This window comes from Colius striatus, chromosome 3 (genome assembly GCF_028858725.1).
Source record: "Colius striatus isolate bColStr4 chromosome 3, bColStr4.1.hap1, whole genome shotgun sequence".
In the NCBI taxonomy this organism is placed as follows: domain Eukaryota; kingdom Metazoa; phylum Chordata; class Aves; order Coliiformes; family Coliidae; genus Colius; species Colius striatus.
In genome coordinates, this window is record NC_084761.1 from 97746552 (window position 1) to 97763375 (window position 16824).

Here is a 16824-nt window from a genome sequence, read left to right on the forward strand (position 1 = left end):
AACACGAGACGTAAACAATGATTTGCCAACGAGAGTAAAAGTAACTGCCTCTCAGCACAGGCTATAAACAGGCTTGCATCTTGCCTCTGGAACCATAGGGCCATTAGCCTGTCTATTGATACCCCAATAATGTGAACAGGAGGGGAATCACGGCCAAACTGCTCTCCTCCACGGCCTTGGACATCCTCTCCTCGTAAAGGCTGCTGTTCCCTCCCTTGCCATCGGCAGAAATTGCCTCTTTCTGCTTTCTCTGGTGCCTGGGATTGGCTTCTCCAATGCAGTTAAAAACTCATTGCAAGGTCTTATTAGATATATACTGAAACTGAACCAAGCAAAGGTATCCAATACCTGCTGGTGAAGGATCTGTCCTATATATCTGTGAAGCAGTGTGCCCGGGGGGCAAGAAGGCCAAGGGCAGCCTGCTAATTATCCACATATGGCAAGGCTCAACCAGAATTGCTATCCTAACTCTCCCAGTATCATGGAATCATTCTGGTTGGAAAAGGCTTTTAAGCTCATGGAGTCCAGGGTCTGCCCTCACCCTGCCCAGCCCAGCACTACCCCATGGCCCCCAGCACCTCAGCTCCAGGGCTTTGGGATCCCTCCAGGGCTGGGCACTCCCTCAGCTCCCTGGGCAGCCTGGCACAGGGGCTGACAACTCAATGGAGCTGGAAACTGCTGCAGGGAAAGGGCCTGGGGGTGTTGGTGCTGAACAGGAGCCAGCAGCATGCCCAGGGGGGCAAGAAGGCCAAGGGCAGCCTGGCTGGGATCAGCACTGGGGTGGCAGCAGGAGCAGGGCAGGGATTGTCCCCTGTGCTGGGCCCTGGGGAGGCTGCAGCTCCAGGGCTGTGTCAGTGCTGGGCCCCTCACTCACTGCCACAGGGACACTGAGGGGCTGCAGCGTGGCCAGAGCCGGGCACAGAGCTGGGGAAGGGGCTGGAGCACAAGGGGCTGGGGAGGGGCTGAGGGAATGGGGGTGTTGAGCCTGGAGAAGAGGAGCCTGAGGGACACAGCAGCACTCTCTGACACTCCCTGACAGGAGGCTGCAGTGAGCTGGAGGTTGGTCTCCTCTCTCCAGTAATGAATGACAGAACAAGAGGAAAAGGGCTGAAGTTGCCCCAGGGGAGGTTGAGGCTGGAGCAGAGACAGAACTGTTTCCCTGAGAGGGGTGTCAGCCCTGTGCCAGGCTGCCCAGGGAGCTGGGGCAGTGCCCAGCCCTGGAGGGATCACAAAGCCGTGGGGCTGAGGTGCTGAGGGCCCTGGGGTAGTGCTGGGCTGGGCAGGGTGAGGGCAGGGCTGGGACTCAATGATCTTGAAGGTCTTTTCCAACCAAAACGGTTCTGTGACTCTGTGATGTTTGGAGGGTAGGGAATGGCTGAAGGCCTCCACAGCACAGCAGATTTCAAGACAATTGCCAGCCTGGTCAGGTGCCTCCTGACTGAAATCAGACTGAAATCCCCACACTGCAGCTTTATTTCTCCTTGTACTTGGCTGTACAGGCCAGATGGGCTTCCCAAGACATCTGTCTATAAGGGTGGCAGCACAGGAGGGGATTTCACAACCAGGCATTTGCCTCCACACCAAGCCTGTGTGCTGGAACTGAGGATGACTGTAGGCTGAAGTGAGCTGCTGAGTAGCTCAGACTCCTGACAGCTCTCCTTTCATTGTCCTCTCCTGTTGAACTCTAGATCTTCCCATCGATGTGTGGAAGCAACCTCCCTGCTTCTCACCTCTGCCTCCTTGCTTCATTTCGTTACTTATCCTTGGCACCTGGCTTCAAAGCAGGATGCTGACAGCCACAGGGCAGGGAGCAAAGAGAGCTGCTGACAGGGAGATCTTCAGCTCATGGGAGACCACCAGCTTGGTGTTTCCCAGGAGATGCTGCTGTCCACCTCCCTCTTGAGCAGGTTCTCATCAGAGCTGGTGCATTTTCAAGCCTGGCAGAGAGCACACAAAGGTGAGGGCTGCAGATGCACGTAGGAGACAGAGGAGCAAAGACCAATTTTCCACTAAAGAAAGACACACAGCAGTAAATCCCAGAGCTCTGAGCAGCTTTGAAAGGGCTGGGTAAAGCCTGCACAGATTTACTTATGGCCAAGTGTATCCCTGACTCCAAAGTGTTTGCTTTTAATTCTTTACAGCAAGGCTTCAATTACAGAAGAAAGAAAACAACAAATCAGGACTGGCTGAGGATTATCAGCCACGAAGAGGCTGCACAAACGTTTCCTCTCACTGCAAGATGTGATTCTATCCTTTACCCAGCTCAGAGGGCAAAGCAGATGGTAGAGGAAAGCCCGCTGTTTCCCATGAGAGCAAGCACTTACTCCTTGCTGAAATCCCATGGTTTTGGTTGTTTCAATCCCCTTCTGGGCTTGTTTAAAGTCTTGTTTAGCAACACAACATTAAGGTTGCATCAACTCTGAAAGCCTAGGCCTGGGATTTGTGACTCCAAATGAATCTAACACACCAGCTGCCCTCACAAGTGATACTCCATGCTGATAAGGGATGCATCTGCATGAGATTAAAAGACTGGCCTTGGCTGCCCTTTGAGTGACTACACACTTTCTGTCTAAGTAATCTGGTCCATCCTGACAGGCTTGGCTTGAAACAGCCATTTCATTCCCAGGATGAAATGGATGCTTATGGGATGCCTATGGAAGGCTGACAGTGAGGGACAAGTAGATGACAGTGGCCTCTAAAGTGGGTTCTTCACACCTGAGATGTATCTTCTGTGTCCTGTGGATGTTCACAGGGTTCATGGGGAGCTCAGACAAAGGAGAAATCAACTGAGAATTGCTAAATGCACAGAGGCCACAGAGGTTCAGCTCAGGAAGCATCTGAGACAACGTGCCTGGGGGCTGGGAAGATCTTGCTCTGGCACAAAGCAACAGGCTTTGCTTCTTCACCCTTCTCCAGGATCCTGTCTGACATGTCCTGCATGTCCTGTCTGAGCCAGCATTGCTCCTCTTCTGCTGCTGTGTGACATGGTTGGGCCCCTGTCCAGATGGCTTAGGCAGGATAAGTGAAAGCACAGATCTACAGACAGACCTTCTTAGGCTTTGCTTTTACAAAGGACTTGAGAGATTGTAACATATATAACGAGTAGAAAGACAGACAGAGGTCCTGGGACTGTGTTTACCCAGTAGCACAAGCAGAGCCCCTGGGATTATGGTACTGAGAGGCCTCAGAGACAAAACACAATTGCAAACCATCAGTCTTAGGCTGCTGGTCAGGAAGCAGCACATTTGTCAAGCCAAGGAAGGCAGCAGCAGGCTCAGTGCAGAGCACTCTTTGCCCGACAGATATTGTGCAGTTAGCAGTGTCTGTGCCAGGGAGAAGAGTCAAGCAAGAGCTTGCTTTGGAAAACTGTGAAGGTTGCCATCAGAATCCAAGCCCATAGAGAACTCAGCTCACTTGGAGGCTTAGCCCTATGTCCACATCACAAGGCACTCTGTGCTCACTCCCTGCCCCAACCCACCCCCTCTCTCTGCTCTCCCAACTGCTGTCTCCCACCAGAGCCAGGGTCCTGACTTTTGTTCTGCACATCAGGAGGAGCCTTTAAGAAAACAAAGGATGGTGTGCCTGAAAATTGCTCTTTCAGACCTCCACTTCTCCAAGTGAGGATGACTTTAGTGGCCCTTGGTCACCAGCCTGATCCCACCTTCCAAACTGAGTTGCCCTACAAAGCCTTGCCAGCTTTTTTGGTCATAGCATCACAATCAGGCACTGGGACTTCCCAGGTCAACCCCTAAATCCTTTCCAGCCACTGTTTCCCAGGCAGCACTCCCCATCATACCAACATGGCTTACCTGATGTTTGCCTGGATGTCCAACTGACAGCCTGGAAGTAAACACAAGTTGGCCATGAGCTTGTATTTCAGTGGCTTTTCTGAGGTCTCTGAGGCCAGTCTTCTGCACAGCATCATGTGCTGCTTTGTAGGACACCAGACTCTTCCTTGAAGAAGCTGGTTTCGCTCCCTTTGCAGCATTCACCTTTTTGGGGCTGGCAAAGGAACCTGTTGGGAAGAGCAGAAGCACTAGACACACTCTGTGGAAGTCCAAAATGTCTCATGATGATGATATATTTCTTCTGATTCTTTCCTTCTAGGGTAGAAGTAAAAGAAGGAGAAGAAGGTACATGCTCATGGAGGAATTTGAACAACTGAGGGCTTGTTAAAAACAAACACAGGTGGCAATTGGGCTCCTTACACCTGAGCTCAGACTCTTCTCTGCACATACAGAGCGTGTGTTCACATTTCCTTCACCTTCTACGTGTTTTCTCCTCCCTCATCCCTCAGCAGATGTCCCTTCTGCTCAGCAAGGGCTCAGCAAAGGATTTTCAGTCCCCAAAACCTGCAGCCAGAAAGAGATTACCCCAAAGCCACCTGGGTTCACAGCAAAGCCCCATGTCTCTCTGCTTGCATTGCCAAACCCTGGGATGTGCTGCCCATTTTCAATGAAACCCACCCTGACCCTTGGGCTGAGCTCGTTTGGGTACCCCAGAAGACTGTGTAAGGAATGGAAAGGGGGGGAAATCCATTTGATTCTCCATCTGATGTATTCAGACCTCTGTGGCAGTCAAGGGTGCAAGACTTGGGAGGAAAGAGAGAACTTCAAGTTCCACTTGGTGTGACTTTTCATTGTTAGTTCACAGGAAAGAAGAAAGTAAAAGATGTTGTTTCCTTGCAAGTGGAAGTTGGGGGTTGATTAGATGATCTCTAAAGGTCCCTTCCAACCCCTACCATTCTATGATTCTATGAAGTGGTCAGCTTGAATAGTCACAGCTGGAGAAACAAGCCTTTCTGCCCTGGGTGGAGGCCATGGGACCATCCTGCCCTGCATTTCCTTTGCTTTTATTTAGAAGTATCCATTGATTTGTGCTATCTGGGAGTAGCAACAGCTCTTGGCCTTGGTGTGTGTGAGGGGAATACAGACCCCAGGGACTGCTTGCTCTGTAGCAAGGATGTGGCAGAAGCTTGTCTAGCCTCTGACATCCCTTTGACAGCAGGAGAATGCTAACACCCTGCTGATAGAGGCACAAATTCATCAGCAGTCTGTTAATTAACTGACAACCAGCCAAATTCGTTCTCTTATCTCTCAGGACACAAATGAGGCTGGTGAGGCAATTCTGCCTGGGAGTGGGCTTTGTTAATACACTGCTGAGAAACCAGCCCTGGAAGGAAAACATCCAAGGAAATGGAAAACAGAAATTCTTAGCAGTGTCTGCATCCTTGTCACCTGAGGTGACAAAATACATCTCAGCTTGCATCTGAAAGGCTTTATGGTACAAAAGACCAGAGATTTAGCAAAGCTCCTCTGTCCTGGGGACCCCCATAAACATGTCAGAGTGGAGAAAGTGCCAATTAAAGAAAATTAAAAGTTTAGCAAATCTTCTTGCACTTTTGCCTCACCTTTAGCACGGGGTTTCTCACCCTGTACATTGGTTTGTTCCTCACTGAACATTTTGCTTCTATTTGGCACACACATGTTTATTATTCTCTTCTCTTCTCTTCTCTTCTCTTCTCTTCTCTTCTCTTCTCTTCTCTTCTCTTCTCTTCTCTTCTCTTCTCTTCTCTTCTCTTCTCTTCTCTTCTCTTCTCTTCCTGGGGCTATGATGCCTTGTGGGAAAGTTTATCTGGCGCTTTGGTGTTTAGAGCTGCACTAGAAAGGCAGAGGTACCCTGATGGCAGGAAAAGCAGGTTAACAGATGGCACCAATCTGGGAGCACTGGCTGATGCACCAGGGACTGTGCTGCCAGTCAGTGAGATCTTGATCAGCTTGAGAGGAGCCTCCTGAGGTTCAACAAGGACAAGGGCAGAGTCCTGCAGCTGGGGAGGAACAACCCCCTGCAGCAGCACAGGCTGGGGGTGACCTGCTGGAGAGCAGCTCCAGGAGAGGGACCTGGCAGTGCTGGGGGAGAATCAACTGCCCATGAGCAGCAACGTGGGCTCGTGGGCAAGAAGCCAATGGCAGCCTGGGGGCATTGAGGAGAGTGTGGGCAGCAGGGCCAGGGAGGTTGTGCTGCCCCTCTGCTCTGCCAGAGCTGCTGAGGCCTCATCTGGAGTCCTGTGTCCAGTTCTGGGCTCCCCAGCTCCAGAGGGACAGGGAAGTGCTGGAGAGAGGCCAGTGCAGGGACACCAAGATGCTGAGGGGACTGGAGCATCTTCCTGCTGAGGAAAGGCTGTGGGACCTGGGGCTGTTCAGGCTGGAGAAGAGGAGGCTGAGGGGGGATCTTATTAATAGTTACAAATATCTCACTGGTGGGTGTCAGGAGCTTGGGGCAGCACTTTTTTCTGTTGTATCCAGTGCCAGGGCAAGGGGTGATGGAAAGAAGCTGGAACATTAAAAGTTCCATTTAAATATGAGGAAAAATTCTTTCAGTGCTGAGGGGAGGGAGGCCTGGCCCAGGCTGCCCAGGGAGGGTGTGGAGGCTCCTTCTCAGGAGGTTTCCAACCCCACCTGGACACGTTCCTGTGCCCCTGATCCAGGGGAACCTGCTTTAGCAGGGGCTGGGGCTGGATGATCTCTGAAGCTCCCATCCAACCCTCCCATTCTGTGATTCTGGTTGTGTGAACATGTAACACTGAAGTGCTGTGGGGATGCAGAAAAACCCTGAAGCTACAGTGCACATTCTACAGGCTTTATATCCTTTTACAATCAGCATCAGTAAAACCTGCAGGGTTTTCAACTCCTTCGTTTGGAGAGAGACTGGATGAAGGATCTGAAGAGCTGGATGATACAACTAATTCTCCTAACCAATAACATGGGAATTGGTTGGTGTAAAAAACCACCAAGGCTACAGAGAAGGCTGAGTTCAGATAAAGACAGTGAGGCTGGATGGGCTTAGGCTGTATATGTCTCTGCCTGTAACTCACAGTATTCTGATCCTTGGCTATTTCAGTTCTACACTTTCTTTGTTGAGGCTCCAGTGAAGGTTAACTGGCCACAGAGCCAACCTTTACAAGCTGCAGATGCCTTGTGCAGCCCACCTCCAGTCTCATGCCATGCCAATATGTAATGACTTGCTGATCCTTGCCCCATTTCAGGGTTGGGTTTTCCTGGAGTTATTAAGTCATCTTGAAAATGTTCACATGTCAAGATATTTGCCAAGTCTTACTCTGAAGCACTTTTTCCCAGCAGCAGCAGCTTTAGTGCTTACCATGCAGGGGATAGATCAATCTCTGGCATTGCATCAATAACATCAGCAGGTGACACAGTGGGACCAGACCTGGGCCCTCAAAGGCTTTACTCCTGGCAGATCTCTGAAAACATGGGTAACCTGTGGCTTGGTGTCAGGTCTGCTGTGCAAAGCCAGGGTAGAACTCTTCTGAGGAGGAAGGTGATGTTCACAGCAGGTTGAGGGATTCACAGAATCACAAGGGCTGGAAGAGAGCTGGAAAGCTCATCCAGTGCAACCCCCCTGCCACAGCAGCACCACCTAGAGCAGGGCACACAGGGACTCATCCAGCTGGGTTGGAATGTCTCCAGAGAAGGAGCCTCCATAGCTCATCTGGGCAGCCCCTGCCAGGGCTCCCTCACCTCAACAGGGAACAACTTTGTCCTTGTGTTGCTTTGGAACCTCTTCTGTTGCAGCTTGTCCCCATTGCCCCTTGTCCTATCATTGGCCATCCCTGAGCACAGCCTGGCTCCTGCCTCCTCACACCCACCCTTGATGGATTTGTAACATGAATGAGGTCACCCCTCAGGCTCCTCCAAGCTGCAGAGCCCCAGCTCCCTCAGCCTTTCATCACAAGGCAGATGCTCCACTCCAGCATCTCTGTGGCCCTGCACTGAACTCTCTCCAGCAGCTCCCTGTCCTTCTGGAACTGAGGGGCCCAGAACTGGACACAATATTCCAGATGTGGGCTCACAAGGGCTCTCAACCTGCTGCCCACAGTCCTTCTAATCCACTCCAGCTTGCAGCAAAACTGGGGACTTGAAGCCAGAAGTTGTTCTCCCTCCATCCCAAGGTGTCTGGCTGCAAAGCATCCATGCTCCCATGGCCATGGGTCATGTCTCAAGGAAAGACATGGAAAGGACTGAGTTTTTCCCCAAAAGCATGGAAGGAGGCAGTGCTGTGTCAGCTGGGGTGTGTTCAGCTGGAGGCAGACAGGAGTGCAGTGTGCTAGCAGGATGGGAATCTGCTCAGGGATATCAGCAGGACTTTAATTAGCAGGAATTTAATTAGGATCTTAGATTGAGACAGGATCCTTAGCTGCCCTCCAAGCTCAGTGACTGTGGCATCACCTGAGCTGCTTTCTGCTAAGCTGCTGTCTGCCTTTATGTTTGTCCAGCACATTTATCCATGACAGAGTAAAGGCTCATCCAGACCTACATAACCAGGGGTTCCCGTGTCAGGGCAGGGCCATGGGATTTCTCCCTGCTGCCTTGAATGGCAGAGCTGTAACTCTGGCATATTGCTGCAGCCATTGCCTCTGTTACCTGCCTTGATCACAGCTCTTAGGGACAGCAATGCCTTCCTTCTAGGACTTCATCTGGTCTGTAGGGACAGCTCCTGTCTCAAGGCTCTGCAATGGCATGTTGCAGAGACCTACTGTGACTCCCATACAAACAGCACTCTTTCTAGCTGGCTGTTTCCATCACAACACAGCTTTTTCCTCTGTCCCATGAGGGTATGATTATTTAACCAACAAGATGGAAGCTCAGCCCACACCTCAGTGCCTCAACAAGGTGCTGCTAACAAAGGCCAAGCTGTACCAGACTCTGAGGCTTAGGGTCTGGCCAGGGCTTTCTTTTTCCAGCCACAGTTGTGATCTACTGAAGAATCAGAGAGTGCATTCTGGGAGGAAAGCATCTCTGAGCACCTTAACACCTGAAGAAGAGTCAGCAAGAAGACAGACCATCAAGAGCTGGTAAAGCTGCAGAAGCTGAGCTCTTGCAGGAGAGAAGCTGCCAGATCACCCCAGCTCACAAAAGAGGTAGAAACTGAAGATCACTGCTGGTTTGTTTTCTTTTCTTTCCATGAAAGATAGTCAAGCAGAGTGGGAACCCTGTAAAAACCCCTGAGAAGAACTGGTCAAAGCCTGAATAATCCTGTAGGGCAGCAGTTCCCACAGGCACAATGACAGCAGAGGACTCCACAGGAAAGGCAACAAGATAGCTCCTTAGGAGTGGCAGGGAAGAGAGATTACAGATATTTCCTCTGTTTGTTACTCAGACAATATGAAGGGACTTGGTTTCACTCCTAGCAGCAATACACAACTGCCCTCTATTTATGTGTGGTGTGCACCCCACTGGCCCTGTGTCCCTGTCTGTCTCATGGGGCCAAAACTGAGAAGAGATGGAGATGACTGTAGTCATCTCCTCATCAGCAGAGAGGGGCTCTGTGATACCAGCCACCTCATAGGCATCAGCACTTGTGGGTTAAGCATCCTACAGCAAACCTGTCTGCATCTGTCAGACCTGGAGGAGCTGTGAAAAACCCCCCCACTCACAAGGGAGGAAGGAAAACTCCCCACCTTCTACAGGGGAGAGCTCTCCAGCTGGTTCCCAGCTTCTCCCACAACTTGCAGCCAAGTTAAACATGTCTGTGCTGCATCCTCCTACCTCTTTTTTCACCCAATCTGTGGTGCCAAAGCCTCTCTGACCCTTTCTGCCCACACTCCCTGCACAAGCAGACAGAAACTATCACAAGTTGGAGGAGATCAGGAATCCCTCAACTATTTGCTTCTCATTAAACTTCAACTTGTCAGAAGGGGAAAAAAAAACAACCCCAAAAGAGCCAAAAAGCTGGGAAAGTGTGGCTCTGAGAGGAAAGGTTGTGAGGCTGTGGGAGCATTTCTCACTTGTGCCAAAGGTCCTCCCTTGCTCTTCCACCTCAACCCATGGCCACATCTGATGGTTGGAGCAGTCACCAAGGTTCAAGACTTACCTCCAGAGCAGAACTAAAGTCCAAGCCCACCTTAGCAAACCTAAATTACTGTTCTCACACACAGTATCTACTGTATTACCCTTGTTTAGACATCTTCCATGACTGTTGCCCTTTAAGGTCGCCTTGGGGGCTGCATGCAAGGCTTGGAGATGCACTTGTGTGCCTAATTCAGGAAGACCCTTAGAGTATCCCTTCTTGCCCATATGGCATGATGCTGCTTTGGACATACATTGCTCTTGTCTTACTCTCTATGTTTAAACTCAAACTAGTGTAGAAAGCTCCCATTCCACAGCAGGAACTGCAGTTCCTACAAGCCAGTGATGAAGATTTGGGCTAAGTCACACCTGGCTTGTTCCTTTATCTGTAAAAAGGGCAGAAAAGGGATTGTCCTATCCACCTCCTGGGGCTCTGCAGAGGACTTGCATGCCATTCCCTGCATAAAGAGGTTTTCCCTCTTGGCTGCAGGTTTCTCAGGGCTGCAGCTGCTGAGGAAAATGAAGTTTTGGCAAGACTGACATTTTCTCTTGGAAATTGATCAATTTGCCAGGAAAAGAAAGATTTTAAAGAAGAAAAATAACAAGAGAGAGAGAGAAAAAACATTGCACCTAATGGTCTCTGTGGGAAAACAGCTGCTTGTTAACTTCATCTAGGATTTCTCCTTCCTGCCTGCCAGCCCAGCTCCATGCTTCTGCTGCTTTTCTTTCAGCCTGCCATCAGCTTTCCACAATGTTGAAAGCAGCTACTGCTCTAATGAAACTTTATCTGCTTGTCTGAGGTGTGTCTCTGCTCCTCCAAGGGAATTGGTTGACTTTTTGGGTTAGATAGTGAAAGAAGCAGTTCCACTCAATACTAATTAGGGCAGCAGCTGGGTTTTGTGGGTTTATTTTTAGTGTAACACTAAGAGTAAAGGAATGGGAAAGAGAAGAGGGGCTGGTCTCTCTTAGAGAAGCTCCACATGTAGCTTTCCAAACAGCTGAGGAAGAGGATTTCTGAACTTTCATTTCAGGATTCCTAAGAGCTGGTAATTCTGAATCACTGTGTTCCAGGGAACTGGGCTTTCCAGCAAAAAGAAGTCTCTGAGTTGTGCCTGGTGGTAGTTCAGTCACATAGGCACTGCTTTTAATTTGCATCAACTCCAGGGATCCTACAGATTACAATAGAGTTTAATGGGTCTGTGGAGATCCATGGAGAGCAGGCTATGATTACAGAGCTGCTTGTTACATCAGCAACAATAATTAGCCCAATGAAAATAATCCTGGGGTGTGTAGATTGAGTCCATAGCTGATGCCAGCTGGAGTCAGAGTGTTGCTTGCAAGCACCAAACACACACATAGTCCTTCTAAAGAGCTGAAACCCCTAAGCAACATCCATAGCCTCTACATACCCTGCATATCCAAGAGGAAAAGAACAAGGCACTGCAATCAAATGAACCTTATTGTATGACTGAACAGTACAAACACCTCTCTGCTCATCTCGTTGGCCAGGAGTTGTCTGTCCCAGGTCTCCATCAGGAAAACATTACTTTGGACACATCTCAGCTCGACATCTCAGTCCCACAAGGTCAGTAGCATGTGTGCTGTCCTTGGACATTGAACCAGAAGAGGAGAAAGTCTCTGGTTTAAGAGCAAACAGCTCACAGCTGCAAAGCAGAACCAGCCAGGGCCTGGCTCTTCTCCTTTGCTCAGGTACAGCATCAGCAAAACACTTGCTGTGAAGAAAGCACTCTATTCTGTTGCTCCATTCCCCAAGAGAGTTTGACAAGGACAAGGGGTAATGGAAAGAAGCTGGAACACAAGAAGTTCAACTGGCACAGGAGGAGAAAGTCCTTTGGTGCTGAGGGGAGGGAGCCCTGGCCCAGGCTGCCCAGGGAGGGTGTGGAGGCTCCTTCTCAGGAGGTTTCCAACCCCACCTGGGCACGTTCCTGTGCCCCCTGAGCCAGGAGAACCTGCTTTAGCAGGGGCTGGGGCTGCAGCAGCTCTGCAGGGCCCTCCCAACCCCCACCACTCTGTGATTCTGTGATTATGTGACTGAGATGATGCTTGTGTTGAATGTTCTACACACTGTACCTTTGCCTTACTCCTGTACAACACAGACAAGACACTTATTACCCACCCACTCCAGATGGAAGCGAATTTTTGAGCTGAAGCAGCCAGGCTGTTTGCAGTGGAGTGTCACCCACACAGATGAAGCCAGCTTATCTTCTCACTTCCTACACCTCTCAAATTGATGGCACCCAGGACATCCATTTTGGGACCACCAGGCTGCAAAGGAAACCATAAGTCAATGTTCCAGTCTGAGCACTGAGGTGCTGAGGGACACGTTTTAGGGTGGGCTTGGCAGTGTGAGGTGAGTGGTTGGGCTCAATGATCTTAAGAGTCTTTTCCAACCATACTGATTCTGTGATAAGCACAGCCAATGCCTGCTGTGTTCATGGTTGAGCTCCTGCAGAAGGTGAATCCCTCCTCTTAACTCTTAGAGAAGCTGCTTGTCTCAGAGCTTTCACCTGCCTCGTGGTGATGCCAAGGACTGGAAGCTGTCCTTTTCACCTGCAGAATCACCCCTGAGCCCAACCAAGGCATCAAACCCAGCCTTGCTGGTTTTCAAGCACAATCTTGCATTAAAATGGTTATTTTTCTCCCTCCTTTTCAATCTGCAAGGACAGATCATTTATTCTTCCCACACACTCCGTCCTCCAAAGCTGGGATGAGCAAAAATAACCAGCAGCACATCTCTGGCAGTGCATCTCTTGTGACAGCCTGCCCTGTCTGCTCTGACTCAGACATGACCCACAGTGGATGAAAAGGAGACAAGGGCCAGTGCAACCCCTCCAAAACAACAAGGTGGACATTGCTGGTGTGAGCTGGGGTTGTATTTATCATGACAGATTTGCTGCTGGCGGTATGACCACTTTTGTTTGGCTGTCACAGCCCAACTCCATGTCTGGAAACCACATGGACCCCATAGGCTCTCTGCTTTTGTCTGCCAAACAGACCTCAACAACTTGGAGGTTTTGTGCATGATTTTCCCCATCTTTTCCTTCAAGACTCACATTTGGAAGTTTCCCCAATGCTGACAGCCTTGTTAGATACCCAGAACTCTTCTGGGGTACTCTGCAGCCATCAGGTCTTTCATGGTGCAGCAGTTCTTGGCTGGGACCTGCAACTGGAGATGAAAGTCAGTCATTGTCCCTGGCAGACCTATGTGCAATCTTATCCCTGTGCACCAGCTGAGCATGGGGACTTTATACATAACCAGGCAACCAACCACAGCCCAAACCAACTCTGCTGCTGTGTATATTACCAGACCATCAGGAAAACCATCACAAGACATGCTAGAGGAAGCATGGATGCTCTAAACCTTGGCTGTGCTTCCCCACAGTTCCAGCCTCCTCTGAACAAAAAGGTCACTTACATTGTTCCTTCACTCTCTCTGCAGCAGTTTGACAGCTTCAGCACGCTGATACCAGTGATGCCTATTAAATACTTGTCCAAACTTCAAAGATTTTAACATCAGAGTGGTGCCAGGAGGCAAGCTTCATGACAGGATGGCTCTTTGCAGTGTTGGTAGGAGCTCATCAAGCATATTGTGGTGCTTGTGAGATGGGAAAGCAGAATGTGCCCAGCTTCTGAGGGGTGTTTTGTGCTCTTGATCAAAAAACAAAAGGGTTGACTCATTTCTGGTTCAAGCCTTCACCTGAAAGGAAAGAACACAACAAAGCAAAGAAGGGAAAGAAACAATGATGGAAGGGAACTGTCAAAAGCTCTGTGTTCTTCCTCAGCCTGCAAAAAATAACTATTCATTAGCAGAACGCGCCTGAAAAAGGTCGTCAAAGACAGTGATGCATAAGATGAGGCAACCTGGTGACAGATGTGTCTGATGCATTATTTCCTGTGTCATTCCTTAGAGTGTGCTTTTGCAGCACAGCAGCTCCAGCTGCCTGTGGCAGATGGGTGAGCTCTACCAGGCACCAGCTCCTTCCCATCGAGACCTCTCTTCACAACGCTGCAAATCTCTTCTTGTGCTGCTGCAGCAGCGGGGGAAGCTCCCACCTGAGGCTGGATCCAAGCAAGAGGTTGTGACTCAAAGTCCCTTGTGTGCAGCAAGAGAAGCTGGGAAACAAGGGCATTTTCATTGAATTATAGACTTGTTATAGTTGGAAAAGACTTTTAAGAGCATCCAGTCCAGCCCCTCTGCTCCTCCTTTGATTAGGAGCCGACACATCTCTGTGGTTTATCTCACAGCCTCAGATGGAAAAGCAGGAACCCCAGTTTTCAAGGTCTTTTTTCTTCTTGTCTCCCAATTTCTTAACTGAATACTGTAAAAAAAAACCCCTTTAAAACACAGTGTTAGAGACACCTCCAACTCAGAGAATATGACAAAGCATCACCCCCTTGGCTCTTTGTTTGTTTGTTTGTTTGTTAGTTAAATCTCATGTTTTCAAAGTCATGGAATCATAGTCCACACAATCCCAGCTGGGATTGCTATAAACACCTGAGACATGAACAGCATCACTTAGACACCTACCCCAACCCAGCAGGTATTGCACAAACAGAACAAGGTGGGACTGACCCACAAAGGGTGCAGATTTTGGCCAAGGGCTTTTGAATCAAATGGATGGATGGATGGATGGATGCAAGGATGGATGCATGGATGGATGCATGGATGGATGCATGGATGGATGGAGAACCATTATCCAGCAGCTGTCCCTTGTAGACTGAAAAACTGCAGGCCCCCAAGTAAATCAGGGTTTTAGCTGCAAGAACAGCAAAGTGTTAGATTCAGAGTAGCTGGGGTGAACTCAGTCCCTCCTGAATGCTTGGTTTGAAGCTGGGGTTCCCTCCTGTGTTCAAACACAGCTCACAGCTGGTTTCAAAAGCAGCTGTGGATTTCCCTGCTTGCTCTTGAGTGTAGGATCTGCCAAGCTTGGAATGTTGCTGGCTTGATCCAACCCAGGTCTGCATTAGGTGATGGAGGATTTTAAAAGCCTGCTTTTTCTCTATTTCCATGTATTTCCCCCCTCTTTCCAGGGAAATAAACTGGAAAAGCAGCTGACTGCCAGCATGTGAGGGGTGAGCAATTCTCTCTTGACTCTTAAATTCTGGATTCCTGCTGAGTGCTTCATAAAAAAAAAGACAGACAAAAAAATAACCCAAACCCCAACTCTTGGCTTTTGTCCCTGAGTCTGGAAGGCTTCACAAGGAAAAGAAAAGATTACAATGAAAATTACTTTCTCAGCCATGCTGTGCACGAGAAGGCTGCAGAGCTGCTGCCACAGTCTCAGCCTCCCCTGCTGCAACTTGAGGCCATCTCGTCTTGTCCTGTCACTGGTAGCTTTGAGAGAAGAGCCCAATCCCCAGCTCACTGCATCCTCCTGTGTCCCCTCAGGCTCCTCTTCTCCAGGCTCAACACCCCCATTCCCTCAGCCCCTCCCCAGCTCCTTGTGCTCCAGCCCCTTCCCCAGCTCTGTGCCCGGCTCTGGCCACGCTGCAGCCCCTCAGTGTCCCTGTGGCAGTGAGTGAGGGGCCCAGCACTGACACAGCCCTGGAGCTGCAGCCTCCCCAGGGCCCAGCACAGGGGACAATCCCTGCCCTGCTCCTGCTGCCACCCCAGTGCTGATCCCAGCCAGGCTGCCCTTGGCCTTCTTGCCCCCCTGGGCACGCTGCTGGCTCCTGTTCAGCTGCTGGCACCATCGCTCCCAGGCCCTTTCCCTGCAGCAGTTTCCAGCTCCATTGAGTTGTCACCCCTGTGCCAGGCTGCCCAGGGAGCTGGGGGAGTGCCCAGCCCTGGAGGGATCCCAAAGCCGTGGGGCTGAGGTGCTGAGGGCCATGGGGTAGTGCTGGGCTGGGCAGGGTGAGGGCAGAGCCTGGACTCCATGAGCTTAAAAGCCTTTTCCAACCAGAATGATTCCATGATACTGGGAGAGTCAGGATAGCAATTCTGGTTGAGCCTTGCCATATGTGGATAATTAGCATCAATCTGTAGCAGCCTTAGGTGTTGTGGGCAGAGCTAAAGGCTGCACTCACCCTCCTACCTGGCATTTCAAAGCCATGCCCTCCCCTGCCCACTCACACAGCTCACCAGCTCATCAGGGCCCTTCTCTGCACAGGGTTACTGCCACAGTCTCTCATTTGGGCTTGCCTGAAGAAATTTTCCCTTGTTGTACATGCAAAATACCTCTCTGTTACAGTATTTTAGCTCCTTGCCTTGGCCAGGTCAGCTCTCCCTGTATCCTGATTCTCCTTGCTTCATTTCCCCCCATGGAAGGGAGGACTAAGCAATTTGCCTTTGTTATCTAAGGCTTCTATGACCCCTCCTATCTCACCTCTGATCCCATCTCCAGGCTCACCTGCTTCATCCTCTACTAACTGATGAATCTCCAAGGAAACATCCCTGTCTGTGCTGAGAAAAGCTCCCAAGTACAATGACAGCAACGCTTCATCCGTCTGCTTCAAACCCTCCCTGAAAGCTCATCTTCTCCTGCAGCACCTGCAAAGCCCCTCTGCCTCTCTTGGTAGAGCTGGCCAGCCATGGTGTCTCCTGTTGGCTCATCACTTTCTGGTCAATCTCCTGGTCTATCAAAATGCAGAAGCTTTAGTTTGCTCTTTGGACAGCATCAAGCCAAAGGATCCCATAGCAAGAGACCAATTGGTGTGTGTGAATGAGCCAAGTTTGTTTCTTTAGCCAGTAAAAGAATCTGGCCAGCACCCAGGTGACATGTCACTGATTTCCTAGACTAAAGAACCCAAGTCCCACTGACACTGGGCCCTAGCAGTCTGCCTAGAGGCTTGAACTCATACCTTGGCTCCAAAACCACGTTATCCAGGGGAGTATAATGCCTTACAGAACGCTTTTGCAGTGTTTCAGTAGGTCTCTGGGTTGAATAGAGACCAGCATAACGTCACTAATTGCAGAACAGACCCTTTAATGGTCACA